The sequence below is a fragment of the Athalia rosae genome, chromosome 4 (genome assembly GCF_917208135.1).
Source record: "Athalia rosae chromosome 4, iyAthRosa1.1, whole genome shotgun sequence".
Taxonomy (NCBI): Eukaryota; Metazoa; Arthropoda; class Insecta; order Hymenoptera; family Athaliidae; genus Athalia; species Athalia rosae.
This window is the reverse complement of record NC_064029.1, coordinates 5,428,770-5,435,620: the sequence shown is the minus strand read 5'-3', so window position 1 is coordinate 5,435,620 and position 6,851 is coordinate 5,428,770.

The window sequence follows — 6,851 nt, the reverse complement described above, 5'->3', positions numbered from 1 at the left end:
TAGTATTTTTAACTGTTGATTAATTCACCAGTATTTCGAAAGCATCTTTATTATTTGATTATTCGAATAAAGGAATAAATAAATAAATACATTTCATATTTAATTCATCAATTGGTATGATTACGATGCTTCCAAATCATGTTCATAGATCTGTAGATTCCAATCTCAAGAATCTGGATCTGGTTTGTGAATTCACTTGTATGCAAAGTAGAGTCAGTTGGCGACGTAACTTTGTGCTAAGAATATCCTTTTTCCTTGAAATTCCGAACGATAAGGTATAATCATAGATATATTGGTATAATCAATTACACATTCTTGAACTCTTTTATCAGTACTTCATCAGTGGTAACATTATCAACTGCGGGATAGTGACACTCGTGTTCAAAGACTATAATTCGTCTATTTATCGAATTCGGGAATTCATCATAGGTTTAGAAATAATCTCCGCTGTTATATTTTGAACAAATTTATTCATATATTTTAGATTCAGCTTTACAATTTTACTTTATTTCTTATATGACATTTTTTTCAGGCTTTCAATCAGTCATCACTGTGCCTAATTCATCGCAGTACTTATTCAACTTCCAACTACGAAGGGCAGAAGTTACATGGCATCGCACAATTCGTTTACAGGTATGATATAAATATCAGTATGATATAAGTTAGAGTACATTATAAAAATATATTCAATGTATTATATTAATTCGTCACATTGGCAGTAATATATTAACAGATGATATGATATAACATTTAACTAATATATCGACACACAATATCATATTGGTAATAACATATTCTTATATTACGTCATTATTAATGCACTTTTCGTATATTTCAGGTACTCTGAGATGCTGTCGCAGCAGTTATGACCCCCTGGACTTCCCCTGTTCATCAGGGGGAGTCCAGGGACCCGTCCCCTGGGACTGCGCGGCCTCCCACCGCCCCCGGGGTCCCAGGGGACCCAGTCCCCGAGGACTTGTCTCCGGGGATTCGGTATCCCCGCTGGAGGGGATGCCATATCCCGAGGGACATGTCCTCGGGACTGGTCTTCGGGGACGCAAGTTCCCCCAGGGACACGTCCCCGGAGATGCGGTATCCCCGCTGGAGGGGATGCCGTGTCTTTGGGGGCGTGGCCTTGGGGGAATACGCGTCCTCGAAAATCCCGGGAAAAGGAGGTCCCAAGCGGACACTTTGTTTTTCGTTTCTCTAGAGAAATCAAGAAAACGAGTGACCGCTTGGGACCTCCTTTTCCCGGGATTTTCGAGGACGCGTATTCCCCCAAGGCCACGCCCCCAAAGACACGGCATCCCCTCCAGCGGGGATACCGCATCCCCGGGGACGTGTCCCTGGGGGGACAAGTGTCCCCGAAGACCAGTTCCCGAGGACATGTCCCTCGGGATATGGCATCCCCTCCAGCGGGGATACCGCATCCCCGAAGACATGTCCTCGGGGACTGGGTCCCCTGGGACCCCGGGGGCGGTGGGAGGCCGCGCAGTCCCAGGGGACGGTGGACTCCCCCTGATGAACAGGGGGAGTCCGGTCAATGATGTTGGATGAACTGCGACCTGTAACACAAATAACAAATAAATAATTAGTTAACGCAATGCATGACTTAATGTATGACCTATCATGTATCCTAATGTATAACTTGTTCTATGATTCAGTGATATAAGTATATAAGACGTTTGAATTATAATAAATTATACCAAGTAATGTGATAATAAATTATTGTCTTGCCTTAGTGGCGTGTCTGATTAATTATATTATGATGTAACAATCACTTATGTTTATATTATTTTTGTATCCACGAATAAGATCAATAAATTTTTCCGTATCTCATTAATAGAAGACATTGAACGAATCATTGAAAAACCATCCCGCAAATCCCGTAGAATTTATCAGGTGTTGCATTGAGTGCATTTGCATTACGTCCTTTCGCTGAGCTCATGATAGAAAACGTGATCAAATTACAATGGGAAACAGTCGCTCGAGTGATTTGAGAAGTGCTGCGTTAACGGCCGGAAAAATCAGAAAACTTTTGTATAGAAAGTTGATTAAGAATAAAAGCTATATCTAATTTGTATTAATTGAATATATCAATCAATTAGCTCAGAATACTGAAGAGTAGATTGAAACGCGTATAATTCAATTAGAGAGTCATCTTCCAGAATTCTAAAGGATTGTTCAGGACCCGGGCGAGCATATTTATAAGGACTGTTTTCAGTATGAATAGTCGAAGCGCGTGATCAAAATACATATAGAAACTTTCGCGCAACTGATTTAGGCAATATTCAACTAAATTTTGTAAGAAAGATTGCTCACCGTTCGCTCTCTCCATCGTCGCTCTGAAGGATCTGCGTTGCTACTGACGTCGCTCCTGGTGTCGCCGTTCCTATGGCCGAAGTTGAACTGCCGTGGAATCCAAGACGAAAAACCTGCGACACGAATGTACTCTGTTAACCATATACCAAATTTCACACCCCCGTTCGGATGTTTCGTGATTGGCTGCAATTCATTCGATTACTATACATATGCCGCTTTGTTTCTGAATTAATGTACTCTTTGATTAATCATCATCAATCGAATGATTGAGATCCGAATCGCTTGTATCGGATTTGAGTGATGATCAATTGGAATGGTGAGAAAAACAGAAAAACGGAAAAGAAAGAACTCCGATCAGTTTACTGATCTCTGTGCCATGTTATAAGCAGATGAACCAATTTATGAAAACTCTCATCGGTCGAAGATTTTCCCCCCGAAACGTGTAATATATCTGAGGCCATAGGCTCGGAATTTTCCCGGGGCAGAAGATAAAGTCAATCTCATTGTTTCGGAATATTTTTTTTACGTTGTACAGTATAACGAACACGAATACGTCGTTCAAATTGGGCTACAGCAATAAAGCCAGTCGAGATATCTTTGATTTTTCACGATTATTTTTATTCTGAGCTAAACTGACTCAACGAATTCGTATTCTCGGGGTCGAAATGGATTGAAAAAGTACCCCACAATTGATTTTCAAAATACTTCATTTTAGGCCCAAAAATAGAAAAAATCCAAAGGGGTACCCCTTGGAATTTCGTCGATTTTGGGCCAAAAAAAAATATTTCATTTTATATGCTATTCCTATGTATTTTGATCTGAGGAATTCGAACCCGGAAGTTAAAATGATCTATCTACAAAATTAGAAAAATTATGGGCAATTTTTTGCTCTTTGTAGCAGAAAAATTGAGATATCTCGAAGGGAAAAAATCGTAGCTCAATTTGGACAACGGATTCGTGTTCCTGAGGTCAAAATACATAAGAAAAGTGCCATACGATCAATTTTGAAAAATAAAAATTTTTGGCCGAAATTTGAGATTTTTCCAAGGGGTACCCCTTACGAATTTTTCAAATTTTGGCCAAAAATTTTTATTTTTAAAAATTGACCGTATGGCACTTTTCTTAGGTATTTTGACCTCAGGAACACGAATCCGTTGTCCAAATTGAGCTACGATTTTTTCCCTTCGAGATATCCTCAAATTTGTACCAAAAAATGCGAAAAAATAAGGATAACTCGGTCATTTTTGAAGATAAATTAATTTTTCTCTCAGATTCAGATTCCTGAGCTCAAATTACATCGATATAGACTGAGAAATCAATTTTTTATTTCTGGCCCGGAATAGCTGAAAATTGGCGATAACTCGGTCAATTTTAGAGATAGGTCAATTTTTCTTTCAGATTTGGATTCTCGGGGTCTAAATACGTTGGAAAAGTCTCTTACAATCAATTTTCAAAATATTTCATCTTTTCCCCAAATTCAAGAATAGGAAGATTATTTTTTGATGTATTCCTGTGTGTTTTGATCTCAGAAATTCGAATGTGGGAGACAAATTAATTCATCTATAAAATTGATTAAGATCAGAACTAATCGGGATACCTCAATTCACGTATTCGTTCTGAAAAATAAGAGTGAGCCATAATCTGACCGTTTTAATCCAAAGATATAGTTAAAATCATTATGTTTTCAGGTGGACAAAAAAATGGTGTTAATTATCTTGAGCTCGAAAATCAATTATTAAATTGTCGGTCTTTCTTTGATGAAGTATATCAATGCACTGCATGAACGAAAAAAATTTGTTTGAAATTTTTTTATTATTTTCCGTGCGCTTGGGGCCTCTGAGCCCGAATTAAACGCCTATGCTTTGATATGGCTAACCACGACAGAAATGAACTCCCTCAGTGTACTCTGAACCATATGAGCATGTACTGGATTTTCTACATATTTACTTCCTTAAACGGTTATATAGAAATTCGCGGAAAAATCACTGCAATAGGATGCCGCCACTTAGGTGGATCAAAGGGGTGATTTACGAGGTGTGAACAAGATCTTTGTCAGGTGTTGACAGCTCGTCCGACACCTGCTCACAATGGGAGCAAGATCTAAACAAGGACTGTGATTTCACACCTCATCATCTATTAAAAAGCTATAAATTATGTTTGATTTCTGGCACGTGCCGACGGTCGAGATGTCCGACGCACGTGTTAAAAAAGGGCGTTGCAATTGGCGAACCAACTTCCCTTTTGATTGGGTGACCGAAGCTTGCCACCGAAGTCCGCGCGGAGTGCATTCGCCTAATGTTTTTTAGATGTGGATTTTGGTGCGAGAAACCTGAGCGTGGGGCGAGCACGAAGCGTGAGGCGTTACGCCGCGCGGCGGTAGTAGTACGAACGAGATAGAGAGCGCTCGAGCGCAGCCCGCTGGAAGATGAAATCTCGAATTTTCAAGTCGTTTTTGGGGTCATGGATTTTGTTTATGAGTCGTAGAAATTCAGCAGAAGATTGCGAATTTTTAATTTCTACTCTACTCGCCCGCTATACGTCGCTCAGGCATATCTTAGCGTACCCGATTGTCGTGAGCTATGTGTAGATAAAAGAATAAATAAATGACTGAATACATGAATGAATAAATGATAAATGCTCCCGAAATGCTAATGAATTATTGAACTGTTCGAAATACTGATGTTAACAATTAATTGTTTGATTACTAATTTAGTCTGCAATAAGAGACGCGACGATTGTGATTGCAAATCGATTGAATTATATGGTTTGAAACCATGACTGCGAAGGTCTGATCCGTGTCGTCACGTCTTTCGCACAAGCAGAGCGATCTCCGCGAGTCGTCGAGTAAAGGTAGCAATAAATCCTGTAAAGATTTCCTTGATTCCGAACTTTTTAGATCGATAAATTTGCAATAACTTGTTCAATTTCAGGTAGAACAATTATTCGTCTCGCAGATTCGGATTGCTGACAATGAGATCAAAATACATAAGGATAGCGTGGCAAACTCTTTAGACACAACTCATAATTCTGATTTCAGATTTTGAGAAATATCTAAGGCTTGTCATTTTTTTCTGGCAAAATATCATGACCCTCATACCCTCCCAATCAAAAATACGAGGAATACAATTGAGAACGAACAAAGTTTTCAGTTTTTGCGAGGAGATCTCAATCTCTCCCACCATCGACTCACTCTATGACTGAATGAATAGATGAATGGACACATAAATTTAACAGCATCGTAGTCATGCCAATTGATTAATTGTTCGAAACAATAATTGATCGATTATTCATGAAATGGATAGAGGAATGTAAAGATGAATAACCCTATGACTGAATAAATGGATGAATGAATGTATAGATGAATAACTCAATGACTGAATAAATAGATGAACGAACACATCAATTCAACAGCATCGTAGTTATGCCAATTGATTAATTGTTCGAATCAATAATTGATCGATCATTCACGAAATGGATGAATGAATATAAAGATGAATAACTCTATGACTGAATGAATGGATGAATGAATGTATAGATGAATAAGTCAATGACTGAATGAATAGATGAACGAACACATCAATTCAACAGCATCGTAGTCATGCCAATTGATTATTTGTTCGAATCAATAATTGATCGATCATTCATCAAATGAATGAATGAATAGATAAATGAACAACATCAAAATCTATCAAAATTCTGCGTTCCTACCTCAAATTCATCGAGACGAATTGCGGACCGTTCGGGAGCATCGACACGTGATGGTCACGATACAAAGACACTGCGCACTACCGCTTATGGAAAAATTTCCGAGTTACGGAATTCACAAAACTCCGAATGATATAGGTCTTTCTGTAGCTACTGATTGTTAAGCACTTTTTGCAAATATGTAGATCAAACTGAACACTTCTTCCAGAGTTATCACTAAATCAGAACTAGAAACCGGACTCATATGTAAAAGATTCCTACGATTTATTTTTCAGGTAAGTTTGAAACGCGACCGGAGAAACTTCAACACAACAGAACAGCAGTAACTGCGTACTGATCCTCAGCCTGATATACGCGCTACCACCGAAATCGCTCCCGATGACCAGTCGCTCCGGCTGCCGCGGCTATACTGCCGTAGCTTCGGAAAAGAAGGATCTACTTACGAGATTCTCCGATAGGACCAAATATCGAATTGCTCGTTCGCAATCGACCGTTTCAAGATTACTCGGATGGATTCGGCTTTGTTCGATACTTTTTCAAAGAATTTACGTTATTTTTGGAGTTCGGTACGACTTTTTGAATGTGGGATGTGACCATTTACCGAAATTTTTCGCTCTCCGAAAATGTGCCGCATATTTCGTGGAAAAAACTTCCGCGAACTTTTTCTATGATAAATTGAACGGGGGTGTCGCGAGCTTCATTTCCATCTTTTAGAGAGTCTTCTGTAATCTTTTTTACCGCCGTTATTTTATTTTTGCGAAGAAAATAGACGAGTTTTCGAAATTGTGGCGTAACCCAAGAAACCATGGGGTTTTTTCATACAA